The 13,301-nt window shown below is 42.4% G+C and overlaps 1 protein-coding gene across 2 annotated transcripts in view; it reads left to right on the forward strand.

Moving 5' to 3' along the window:
• The first annotated feature begins 2,278 nt into the window (after positions 1-2,278).
• The window catches only part of ATP2B1 (ATPase plasma membrane Ca2+ transporting 1), a 132,896-nt gene continuing 121,873 nt past the window's right edge, over positions 2,279-13,301 (forward strand). The window contains exon 1 of one of the 2 annotated variants that reach the window (XM_032644391.1): positions 2,279-2,423. The gene's annotated coding sequence lies outside the window, so the exon portion shown is untranslated. Of the gene's footprint in view, positions 2,424-2,788; positions 3,049-13,301 lie in introns of those variants that run through there. The other variant, XM_032644390.1, reaches the window with a different exon arrangement.

The following is a 13,301-nucleotide window of genomic DNA, read 5'->3' on the forward strand; positions in this document are numbered from 1 at the left end:
CATTCTTGAATTTAAGTAGTTCCATTTTTTAAGTAATCAAATATTTTCTTGATTTTTACAATGAAAAATATGCCATTAAGAAGGTTTCAGTGCTAAACTTTTGGGAGAAAAAGATGAATTTTCTATATATAATGTGTACAGTTATATATTGCTTTCTGTTTGAAGAATGAAAATATAAAAACCAAACTACACAGTACAATCATCTTGACTTATGACAGGAAGAATATACTATTGTATGTGACTCACATTTCATTAAAATGCACATAAATATGTTCTGGGATATATATGTATATAATCTCCATAAATGAAAACTCTACTGAAATCATGTTCTAAAATGAAGATGCTGAGTAATTTTTCATGACCACAACACTGTACGAGCATACCGTTTGTTATTTGGAACTGCAACAAACCCACAAAGTGAGCAGATTCTAGTTTAATCTATTATCCATTTTGCTAGTGCACTATAGCAATGAATCATATATTACTTTAATGTCAAATTCTTGATTAAAGTAGAATACATAATTCAATTTTCTATTGCGACTGCCTTGGTGGAAAAGTTGGACCAAGGCCAATGAGTCTTAAATGTCTCTAAGCCGTTTTGAAAAGTTAATCTGTTCTTCTGTTAAGAAGTTTTGAAATAGTGTCAGGAAGGGCTGTTGTACCCACCAACCAATTTCTTATCAGTGATTAAAGAGAGGAAAAAACGGGGTCATCCTGCCCAGTGCTTGTTTTGCATGTCAAGGGCACAGCTCAAAAGGTTGGTACTGTTTGACCTGGTAAGATACGTAAATTGATAAAAAAAATTTTCAACAGGGTTAACTGGGGTTTTTTTGCTTTTTAAACTTTTCACATATTTAGTTTTTAAATCCTTCAAAACTATTTTAATGTAAACACTACCAGAGTGAACATACATAATAAAGTCCTTCGCATCGACTGTTTGCTTTTAGGAAGACGTTACAGACATTAATTTTTCCAGTCCTGGAGTTAAGAGAAAGGAGGAGCCTCTGCAGAATTTATCTTTTTGTTCTGATTAAGTGGTATTGAAAATAACACGGACAAGTTCTCTAAAGCAGCGGCGACAGTTCAAACAGAGGCGATTAGACGAAGATGGAGCACGATGTCTTTGGTAAGACACAAATCTTTGAACACGTGTGTATGTGTGTGTAGGAAAGAAAACCCGTTTTATTTCTGAAAATGTCACTACGGTGGTTTCTTTTTTATTAACTTGCAAAATCTCTTGAAGGTTGTGGCAAAGCATGTTACCTTTCAGCATCTCAATCCCCCCCCCCCCCGAAATGCTACAAGTGAACTGAAGAGCCAAAGGCTTGGCATAGGTAGAAAACGCAAACCCCAAAAGAAGACACGGGGATTCTGAGCGCAGATCCTGATGGGCCTGTTCACACCGGCCGAACGCCTGCGTTAACTCTTTGGGCGCTGCAGCGGGTATCCCCGGGGTCTACGGGCCCGACCGGCAGAAACAGAGATGGAGCGCCCCTCGCCCGTGGGGGGTGTGGGCTGTCCTCCTCCAAGGAGGGAGCGAGCTAGGCGGCACTTTTGTCGTCCGGCGCGTGCGTCACGGCCCGGGACAGGAACCGAGTCCGGTACGGAGTGGAGCAGAGACGTGGCGAGAAGCCGCTCAAATGTCCGCGGACGCGGGGGTCTGCGTTAACCGGTCCTCGCCTGGAGGGCTCGCCCTACCCCACCCGCCAGCCCGGCTCCCGGGCTCGGAGGAGCGCAGACCCGGGGTTGCCTCGAGCGGGACCTCAAGTAAAGGGCGCCCAAGTCAGCCTGCAGCAGACATCGCTCTCCTGCCTCCACAGTTGCGGGAGCCGCCCGGACCCGCTCGGAAACAGCAGCTGTGACTGACGGCGTCACCGCCCCGCTTGTCCGACCCGCCCCCTCCTCCCCCTCGGTCCCCCGCCCCGATACGTCATGGAAACAAGGACGTCAGAGCCTTTCAGCCAATCGCTGGCAGCGACAGGAGGAAAGGGGCGAACGGGAGGGGTCGGGGGCAGGGGCAGCGGCCGGCCGAGGCGCTCAGCGGAGGAAGAGAGGGAGGGGCGCGTGGAGGCTCGAGTCCCCCGCCCCTCACTCCGGCCACCCTTTCCCCACCGCGCGGCAAGTGCTAATCATCGGGCGCGCGCTCGCCAGCCGGGGGCGCGCTCTCCGGGTCCTCCCCTTAAACGCCCTCTCGGCTCCGCTCAGCTCCCAGTCTCCGTCCGAGTCGCGCTTCCTCCCGCGCGCGCGCCTGCCCGCCCCCAGGCTCCCCGCGGGCCGCGTCACGTGACCGCGCCTAGCCAAGGCGGCAGCGGCGGCAACGCGAGCTTCGGCGGCGGCGGCGGCGGCAGTGGCAGCAGCTGCGCCGCCAGCGTGGAGCGGGAGGCGAGAGGGTGTGGAGAGAAGGGAGCGCCAGACCGGAACGGGTGAGTGTTCACCTCCCCTTGCCTCCCCCTCCAATCTTGCGGGCCACCCGGTGCAAGCGGCGCCCCTGCCCGAAGCTTCCCGTAGCCCCCTCGTGCTCCGCTGTCCGCTCTCCGGGGGCCGCCGGCCCCGCCCCGAGCGGGTCGGGCTGCGGTGCTCCCGGAGGGGGTGCACCCCGCCCGCCGCTGCCTTTGCGGACGGCGGCGTGAGGCCGGCAGAGCTGCCCGTGCTGAGCGCGGCGCGCCCTGTGTGCGGCTCTGCGGAGCTCAGGAGGCGGGTCCTGCGGGGACGCGGGCGGCCACTCGGCGGCTGCCGGGCTCTGGGCGGGGGCCGGCCGGGCGCCGCCTCCTCCTCCGCCGCCGGCGCCGCCGCCTCCTCGCAGTGCAGCGTGAGTAGGGAGCCCCGGCTGGTGGAAGCCGAACCTCTCGGCTCCGTGGCCACCTCATCCTCGAGGTGCAGACGAACCTCCGCCTGGCGCTCTGAGTCCTGCGAGCCGCCTGCGGACGGGCTGAGGACCGAGCCCCCGTTCTCTGCGTTTCCCGCTGTCCTCACCGCCCCCTCCCCCCGACCCTCCTGCAGCCTCCCCTTCCTTTCCCCTTCGGAAAATGGTTCCTGCTGCTTGGCGAGGTGAGTGGCGGCCGCCGCCCGTCCGCGGCGGGGGCGGCGGGACAGGTCACCTGCGGGGGAAGCCTGGCGGAACACGGAGGTGGGGGCGTCGCGGCGGGGCTCCTGACAGCTGGGTGCTCCGTGGACTGCGCGGATTCGGGAGAAGTTGGCGGGGGCGTTCCGGCGCCCCCTCGCAGGTTGTCTCCCGCCGCGCCCGCCCCGGCAGATCGTAAAGGTGAGCGGCTTCCTCGGCGTGCGCCTCAGCGCCGGGTCCGGCCGGGAGTCCCCACCCAGGGCTCCAGGGACGGGGCTCGGTGGGACTTCGCGTCTAACCCCGCAGCTCTTCACTTCTCCGAGCCGCCTCCGCCGCGCCATAGCGCATCTTGCGGCCGGCCGCCCCCGCTCCAGCGCTTGGTGACCTTGAGGGCAACGGTGCCCGGCACTCTTTCCCCGCGCCTCGGGAGGGTCACCCCTCTAATCCCTGGCTTCAGCCCCACTGGCGCTCCGCGGGCGGAGAGCGGGGCCGGGGTCGGCCCCCGGCTGGGGCTAGTTGATTGATGCGTGTCACACCGGATGGCGATTCCCCGGGAGTTGGAGAACAGTCTCGCCTTTATCCCGGTGTCTGTTGTCTGGCCCCCCAGGATGTTCTCGGTTGCTTCCGATTCGCGTTCTTAGACTTAGTTTAAAAGAAAGAAAAAAATCCTGCGTTCTCCACCCCCTTTTTGGAAGGGTCAGTAAGAGCCGCATTCCAGTTGCGGAGGTGGGGGGGGGGTGTACTCCCTTTATTCCATCCTGCTGGAGAATCCTGTGGCTTAGCTAGTTAGCGACCCCTGGTTCTGCGCCGCGGTCACTGGCCAGGTTGGTGTCTGTGCGCATTTCATTCACCAGTTTTCTGCCGGACTCGCAGCGCTGGGAGTGCTCGAATCCTGTGCGGTGCATTGGTGCTTGGCGCGGAGGGTAGGGCAAGAGGTGCTCAGGGGGGTCTTTAAACCTGCGGAGGGCTCGACCCTCCTCTGCACGCGTAATTTTGCCTTTCCTGGGGTTAGAGCGCAGCAGGCAGCCACCTTTGGCCGCTATGCATGCCACTTTTCTGGGTTTATTAATAATCTAATGGCTCCTGTTGGTATCGATTGCTGTTCATGATAAATTAGTTATATGGATTTTTTTTCATACGCGTGTAGGTATATGCTTATATCTGGACTGTCTGCCTTTCAACATGGAAGCCTTTGTTGTGTTTCACCTCCCCCCACCTGAGGACAGTCTTATTTTAAAATAAAGCTCTTGTTCAGCGTGGGTGTATTTTATAATAAAAGTACTTGTAAGGATCTGCTTTGTATGAGGCTCTCCTCGGGCAGAGGGTGTGTAACCCTTTGGATAGTGGCCCACGTGAGTGAATGAAGGGCCTTCACCGCTTGTCCTGCTGCCAGCCTTCCCCAGACTCCCTGTCCTTGTGTGTGGCAGAGGCGGATTGGGGGAATTAGAGGGATTGGAGGAGAATCTGCTTTTTGTACTTGAGCGTTTCATCTGGGTCCCCCTCCCCCTCTTTTTTTCTTTTTTGTCCTGGTGAGTTCAAATTTGAAGTAAATAGGAACATATTCCTTAAAGGGAGACTTTGAGAACTAGTATATGAAATGGGCTTCTTTAGCCATGATTTCAGGGGGCCGTTTTAGTTTCTGTGCTTTGCATGAATTGCTGTAATTAAGGGTGGATCTCTGTCCTGATTTTGGCTTGGGTGTAACTGCAAAGATCTTAGAAAAGTAAGTTATTTCCTACCATATAGTCTGCAAAAGTGAGTCACAATCGGGTGAGTTGAGGACAGAGCGCCACCTTTAATTTAAAATTTCAGCATTTTCTTTTATTAAAATGGTGAAAATTCAGAGAACACCCTCTTGATTTTTGTTGGCAGTTGTCATTACTGGCATCCCCATTTAGATGTGTAAGGTGAAATTGTCTTCATTTTCCTGTATTCTGCAATTCCTCACTCTTTTAGGGGTGTTTCTGCAACTGTATGGGAAATCATGGTTTTTTAATTGAAGTTTGGGATTTAGTGTAGAACTCTGAGATGAAGTGAGAAACTAGATTTGATTTGTGCTTATGATAAAGTAATAGGGTCAATAATAGTCTGGATCTACTTAGGAAAAGAAATAAGGAAAGTAATAGCTTCATTGTAAATAGATATTTAAAACTAGCCGTTGCCACCAAATAAGGGTACCCACCAGCATGATAGTGGTTTTATAAATTTTTTTAGCTTCTGTGCTATAAAGAGATTCTAAAGTAAACATGCAAAATTATTAACCTTGTTTGAATAAGGTATAGTAATTTTTTTTGTTTTTCATCTTCCAACAGCTTGCCTTTTATGGTTTGACTGCAGATTTTACAATTAATTGTTTTTAAATAATACAAATGAGGACTTCCAGCAGGAGTACTTACCCTCAAAGTTATTGAAGACTATATTGGAAAAAGTGGTTTCTGTGTGTGGCTCTTGTCAAATGTATCAATATCTTATATAAAAATGAATGGAGTTTTTAATGCTTAGAAAACATGTGTTGTAGTGACAGCTAAATGGGTGAGATTTCCTTCCCTGACCACTTGGTCCCTTCTGTCCCCCTCCCTCACAAATCAAAAACATGAGGTACACTATCTCTTCAGACACAGGGTATCTTCTGATGATTGTGACTGCAGATGTAACATAAAAAAAGATTCAGCTTTCAAGTAATGAATAAATAAATGTGTGGATATTACTAAATATAGTTTTAATTGCAAACCACAAGATCGTTACCATTTCTATCTGCATTTAATTTTTAATTCACCACTTGTAGTTTCTTCATAGACTACTGTAAAGCATAAGCTGTTGAGCTACAAATAGTTTTATTAAGTTAAAAAAATCTGCTTGTGATGAAAGGTAGTTTATGCTTTTCAGTCTGGAATATGGCCCCAGGTTAAAGGACATCATTTGAGCAATTACGTTGATGTATGCAGAGTAATTATACATTGTTATGCATATCTTGATAGAATCGTTGATTTGGGGGTTAAATTTACCAATTTCCTTTGTCTGACAGATATGTTAACTTAATTTTGGGTGCAGCATTCTCTTACCATGTGAATTGAGTTGTATGGGTCAACAGGTTTTAAGAGGAACAGCCAATTACAACTATTGGTGGTCTTCTGCAGTGCTAACAAAAAAAGTGTATTTGCCCCCTTTTTTTTCTTATGTTTTTACACATACCTGCAGTTGAAACTGGTCATTTCACTTTTTACTTCTGGAATTTTGTAATGAATGAGAAAATTAAAGGAGTAAGGATCAGGGAGCAGAAAATTAAGTTTTTGCAGCTTGGGTAAGAGTATTTACTCACTCCGTTGGAGAGGAATAGTTATTTTCTAATAGGTGTCATGATATATATAGAAGGGTACGTGAGAGCAGCTTATTTTGGAATGTATAGAATCTAAGGTAACATTGAAGGAAAATGATACAATAGGTATGGGGATAATTTTCAAAAAAAAACTTTAAAAGATTTGGTTTTTAGCTTTTACAGATATTTTATACACACACACATATACATTGTTGTCTTGTTAAAATTTTTTATTATGGAAATTGTCCAGCATGTGAAAGTAGAATATTATACTTAGTGACCAGTTTTGACAGTTATCAATTCATGGTGCATGTAATTTCATTTCTGTTTTTACACAAGAAATATATCTATTATAAATGGGGGCATAAGACAGATGACTATTAAATTCTTATGTTTTATATTTATAATTTATAGGATATATACAATAATGTACAACATCTAGTTGAATCTGAAAGGTCAATTTTTATGTTTATTGTTTCTGTAATAGTCTGTTTTACAGCAGGCACCTAAAGATAGTGTCTCTCAAATTTTACTCTTAATGATAATGCCTTTGATTTATGAAATGCTTTACAGTATTTCAGAGTGTATTACATAGTATCCCTTTTGATTCTCACAATAAATCTGTGAAATTAGTAGATAGCTGTACCTTCCTTGTTTTTTAGGTAGGTAAAATGATTTCTCTAGGCCCTAAGGTCATATAATATAGCCAGCAGCTAGCTAGATTAGCCAGAACTGGATTCTAGATGCCTTCTAGTTTTTGCTTCATTGCTCTTTCCATTATACATGTCTGCGTAAGTTGGTGAAAGTTATATAAGCTTATGAAAATCAGGTTCTGACCACAGTAAATTTAATAGTGGAATATAAACAGATTTGTTTGGGTTTAACTTATAAGTTTAATCGTTGCTTGTATTTGGTATAATATAAGCAGTTCATATCCTGATTTGCTTAACAGCTGAGTAAATGAATTTGAACATATTTGAAATACTATATTTTTAATATTGTGGATAGGACTATTTTTAAGTTAGGAATTATGTTTACAAAGACTGGTTAGTCCTTGAAATGATTAGGGGTGTCTTAAATCTTGACTTAAAAATAAAGCGGCGTTTTTAAAATTTCTGCTGTCATTTTTTCATGTATTTGGTTTTTTCTGCCACGGCTTGTTACTTAAGTCTTTTTGAAATATTAATTCGGTATGTAATGAAATTTAGTTTTAAAAGGTCCCAAATGAGATTTTAGTTCTTGATATCCAAAACCTTGCTATAAAGCTCACAGGGAAGGTGGTGGTTCTGCAGAAAGTGTGCAGGAGGGTCACCTGGGGGAGTTACTGAAAGTGCAGACTCCCTGGCATTGCCCCCGCAAATCTGATTCAGCAGATGTGAGTGGGGTCCAGTAGTCAGCATTTTGAGAAACACTCACATTGAGTTTGCATTTCACTTAAAATTATATTATGTAGTTGAAATGCCTTTATAAATTAGAAAGACATCATTGATTTATTTGACTGTGAGCATAGTGCTTTCAAGTAGTTTTGACTATTGTAGCCAAGTTTGATTTGTGGACTTGGTGGTTTTTGTGACAATTGTAAGTCTGGTAAATTGAAAATATTTTTTTATCTGTGTGCACTGTCTTCTTGCAGAAGATCCATCTACGGTTATTGAGTTACTTATTTATTAAGCACTGTGAAAGTCCTAGATGGAAAATGTTCTTCTGTTTGTTTTCATGCCCCAGCGTCTGCCATTCCAAATGACCTGAACATGGGGGCTTATGTAAAAATAATGCATGCTGTGTCAGTACAGTACTGTATATTTATATACATATGATATGCTTTAGTCTAGCTCTTATTTTATGTTAGAAGGAAAGACTTTGGATGTTCCTTCAAACTGAAAGGACATAAATTGGTGGATAAGTAGTGGTCCTTATTAATTTCAGTTAACAAGTAGCTGTTCCTTCAGAAACAGCAGTCCTTAATGATCTTTCAAGAATATTAATAGGACTAATTGATAATTTACCATTCTGTGCATGAAAACAAAAGTTACTGCTGTTTTACTTAATGTTAAAGAATAGATGATATAGTTCATCAGTCTACTGTAAGAGCCATTTGATGTAAACTGATCTGACTTTAACCATTTTATCTACCCTGTATGGATTACATTCTGTTTAAGACCAGATTTAAAATGCAATTGTTTTTGCTTCATGTATGACACTATAGTAAGTAGCCTGCATCTGTTTTTAAAACAGATTTTATAATGAAATTAATTTCAAAACAGGTCCATCTCAAGACTGTGCTGAACACTTTTTTGATCATTTGTTACAAAACCTTAGGCTTGTTCGCTGCGCTTTAGAATATATTTAGGAATCATGGGTTATAATTTACTAATGGTTGTGGAAATCTAAGCTCATAAAGATTTCTGGTAGAGAGATACAGATAAACTATGGTAAACCTTTCACCATATTTTTTTTTTTAACATCTTTATTGGGGTATAATTGCTTTACAATGGTGTGTTAGTTTCTGCTTTATAACAAAGTGAATCAGTTATACATATACATATGTTCCCATATCTCTTCCCTCTTGCCACCATATTCTTTTAAAGCTATTTTTCATTAAAATTTTCCTAAATAACTTTGTTAATTATTCTAAACAGTATGCAGTGTTTTTAGTTACCTCTTTGGTAGGAATATTATTTGGTATTTCTAAGTACAATAACTTTCAACAATGTGGTGTCGCAAAATCCAGGATACCTGGATTTGTATTAATATTTTTGTCACTTCGGCCTCTGGAGGAAAAAACAAGGATAGTTTTGAATGGACCAGTGCTTGCTTACATTGTGAAATCTGAGATGATACTCCCTAACTGTAAACTGGTATGACTATTATAAAGACTTGACAAATTTAGGACTAAAAGTTGTGTGTTCTGAAAAGTAGATCATAAAAAAGGATTTGTCTGTTTAAAAGATGCTTTTTAAATAACTTGATTATTAACAATGTGGATTTATTGTTCATTGTATTAACTCAGTGAGTTGGTTTGCTCCCAGAAGGATTCTAAGCAATCTTTTACTCTCAAAATTCTCAGATCTGCTGCTCTAATCTACCTTTGATATTTGTGCCAGAATTTTCTTGTTTTTAAGTAGTTTTGCTGCTGTCGTTTCTTGACTAAAACGCTCAGTGGTTCCTCATTTTTCTCTTTATCAAGATGCAGCTTGACTCTGAAGACCTTTTATAAAATAGCTCAGTATTCTAAAGTGCATTTTAGAACACCAATTCTAGGAAATATTAATAGGAGTTTTATGGAGAGAGAGGGGCAAAACCCAAATCCGAGATAGGCTAGTTTATGCAGTTTCCCATTTGGGACTTCTCCCATATTTTGCTATGGTAATAATGGACTGAATCTATCTAAATGTGTTTAGTGTTTTAAAAGCTCCCTTGTTTCACAGAATCCCTTTTAGTGGAGCACCCACTTGTTGCTTTTCTGTATTACTTAACCAGGATCACCACCGCACACCTCTGGGGGGTGGTGTTCGCAATGTGAATCAAATTTCTGGAGTTGAGAGCAGAGCTGCAGTACTATACTGCTGACTCCCCACTGCGGGACAGTCATGTCTGGCAGTCTCCTGCGTACACTCTTCTCATTCCTTTTGCTGTGACATCATTATGATTTTCCTGTCACTTGATGGGACCCTTGATCTTGTCTGTCTAAATGTTCCCATTCTTCAAAACTCAGCATTCATCTACCTTTTGCAGTCATCACTCATTAACTTTCTTGTCTGAATTGCTGTACATTTGTAGTCTGGGTCATACAGTTCCCATCTATTATATATCCTTTTTGTCTTAGTAATTTCATTCAGATAAGAACATGAGTTCTTGAGGATATATAGAGTTTTATCCCATAAACGTTCAATCACTATTTTTCTGGCGGATTGATTTAGGACTTAGACATTGTGTAGCTTGCGTGAAGGTAAAGTGGATAAAGTGGAGGAATTTTTCTTGGAGAATTTCTAAAGACTTTTTACCTTTGAAATTTTAGCTTTGCTCAGATGGATTCATAGGACAACCTGTTTTACTTCTGGAGGGCAGCCGCATTTCATAGACTGTTGCTAGGACAATAGAATTTAGCTTCTCCATAGGAAGTCATTTCCATTTCTTAACTGCGGTGTAGTAATTTGTCCATTTTAGACAAATTACAGTAGCAAAAATTTGTCTTAAAACGACCAGTTTCACTTTTCTTTTAGCTCATGACATCTTTTCCTTTCATCAACATTGATGTTCTTAAGATGTGCTTGTTGTATCTGTAATCCATTAGCATATTGCATGATGTAAAATGCCATAATTTGAAGCATGTATTATGGTCTAAAATTTACAGTATGATACCCTCGTACTTACTGCTTACCGATAGGAGTACTCTTGGAGTCAAGTTTTTAAATGTCTGTTTGCTGCAGGTTCTGATTTTCTGAGAGAGTTCTTCATGCATTGAGAGTGAACTCTTGGCCCGTGACTTGGTGCATGATCACTGTAGGCCTCAGGAAGATGTGCAGATACATGGTCTTCGTTAAAGTTTAAAGCATAGCAATGTGGTTATTCTTCTGCCTTCCTTAGGTCAAGGCAGGAAAACCTGTACCTGACTTTATCATTTCCGTTGAATGCTCATGTAGTACATGGAGTCATAATTTCAAACATTTAAGCAATTAATGATTTATATAGATTTGGCACATAAGCTGTTGTAGTTTTAAGTGCTTGAAAAAAGTTGCTCTCCATAGATTATTCACTTTCCAGTGTTTAGCACCGCTGAAACTGTACAGGTGTACTGATCTTGAGTGTTCTCCCAACCCTTTTACATTTTATAGACCTAACTCTTGGTAAGGTATTATGGAAGGAATTAATCGTTGATCAAAAGAGGAGTGGTTTTAGTAGTGAAAAAAATAAAAAGAAAGCTGTGAAGGCAGACATCAGTGGAATCAGCAAAAGTGAAATGAGTTAGAGTATGATCTTTTCCTACTAGATTTTGATCTTTCCTCTTGGGACAGACGTGGATGGCATTGGCATATACTCCATGTTGCCTTGCTTATACTTAAGAGTTACGTGACATTTTCAGTTCCTTTGCTATAATTCTGTCCTTTTTTTCTCTACTTATGCCCCAAATCAAGTGAGTGATGCTTTAACTACCCTTTTCTGTTTGTTTAAAAAGTGAATCACAAACTTCAGGTACTTTACTTTGCACACTCCTGACAACTAGTACTATGGTGGAGAACTGTTGAGTTAAAGGGAAAGTATAGGAAGCTGAAAACAAGGAAGGTCAGTCAGTGAAATGGGAAAGAGATGATGACAAAGTCCAGGAAAAGGATATCCTCCAGCATCGGACCCTCTGAATGTCGGTATCAGAAAAACAAACACCAATCAGCCCTTTTTTGCATGAAGAGTGGATTTAGGATAAAATTTAAATTCACCTGCCTTTAAGCTTAAACTCCACTTTTTAAATATATATATTGAGCACTGGAACTTACCTGATTCTCTTTTGCCTCTGGACGCTCTTGCTACATCGTTCCTTTTGCCAGGAATGCCCACCTTTCTCAGAGACTGTATATCTGTATTTTATTGAAGTACAGTTGATTTACAATGTCGTGTTAGTTTCAGGTGTAAAGCTCAGTGATTCAGGTGTATATATGATTGGATTTCAGATTCTTTCCCCTTATAGGTTATTACAAAATACTGAGTATAGTTCCCTGTGCTGTACAGTAGGTCCTTGAGCCTGTGTATCTTCATGGTATTCCTATATGTAACTAGACCTAAAACTTCTGATTTGGGTTTTCAACTCTGTGATGTTGTCTTAAGATCTCTCCAGATTTAAATTTGAGTTTTATTGTTGCCACTAAAAAGCCAAGTGACCATGGGTAAATCACTTGGTTTCTTTGTTACCTCCCACAAAAGTACAAAATATAAAATCAGAGAATTTTATTAACTTGTCTTTCTTGGAAGTTTTGACTTTTAAAACAATATGTCCACAGTAGGTCTTCTTCTCCTTCCATCTTGTCCCAAATTTTCAACTGTTGAATTTATTTTTTAGGTTTACCATCTAATTTTGCCTTTAATTTATCATTTGGTGTTTCATCGATGATATGCTGTTTCATTCATGAAGACAGTTTAGCTTTTCAGTAAATCTATTTATCTAAGACTTCCATTAAAGAAGTGGCATATCAGTGGCATTTGACACCTACTTCCTGTCAAAGTTTGCTAAAATGAGAGTGAGTGTGAGTTTACAGTATTTGTTGAGATCCGCAGCCACCTTCCCTCACTTTGCTTTCAGGATGCTGGCCAGAGTTGAAGTGTCTTCTCTGAGAACTCTGACTAGCTCAAGGGAAAGGAACCACTAATCTGCTTTCTGTCATTATAGATTAATTTGAACTTTCTAAGGTCTATATACATGGAATCATAAGGTATGTGTTCTTTTTTGGTCTGGCTTTCATTCAGCATAATTTTAAATTCATCCATGCTGCATATATGAATAGTTCAGTTCTTATTATTGCTGGTAAAGATTTCATTGCATGGATGTACCGCAGTTTGTTTATCCGTTTACCCATTGATAGCCTTTTGGGTTCCAGTAACTTATGGTGTCTGTTCAGATCTTTTGTCCACTTTTTCATTAGGTTGTTTGTCTTATTATTGAGTTGTAGTTTCTTGATATCCTCTAAATAAAAGTACTTTGGGAAGCATTTGTGCTTGTGCTGGGGGTGGGAGGAGGAATAGTGTTTAAAGAGATTTATGTATCTAACACCTAAAACTGAAAAAGCAAGCAGGAGCACCGCAAGTATTATTTGTAGAAATGGAGTCAGGTACTAAAACGAAAGGTACCTGTTCCTTGTTGCCTGTGAATGGAAACTGGGATAAGGGGACTAAAAAAACTGCTGCTATTTTTTAAAAGTCTTATAGACCTGTTTC

Source organism: Phocoena sinus, chromosome 10 (genome assembly GCF_008692025.1).
Source record: "Phocoena sinus isolate mPhoSin1 chromosome 10, mPhoSin1.pri, whole genome shotgun sequence".
NCBI lineage: Eukaryota > Metazoa > Chordata > Mammalia > Artiodactyla > Phocoenidae > Phocoena > Phocoena sinus.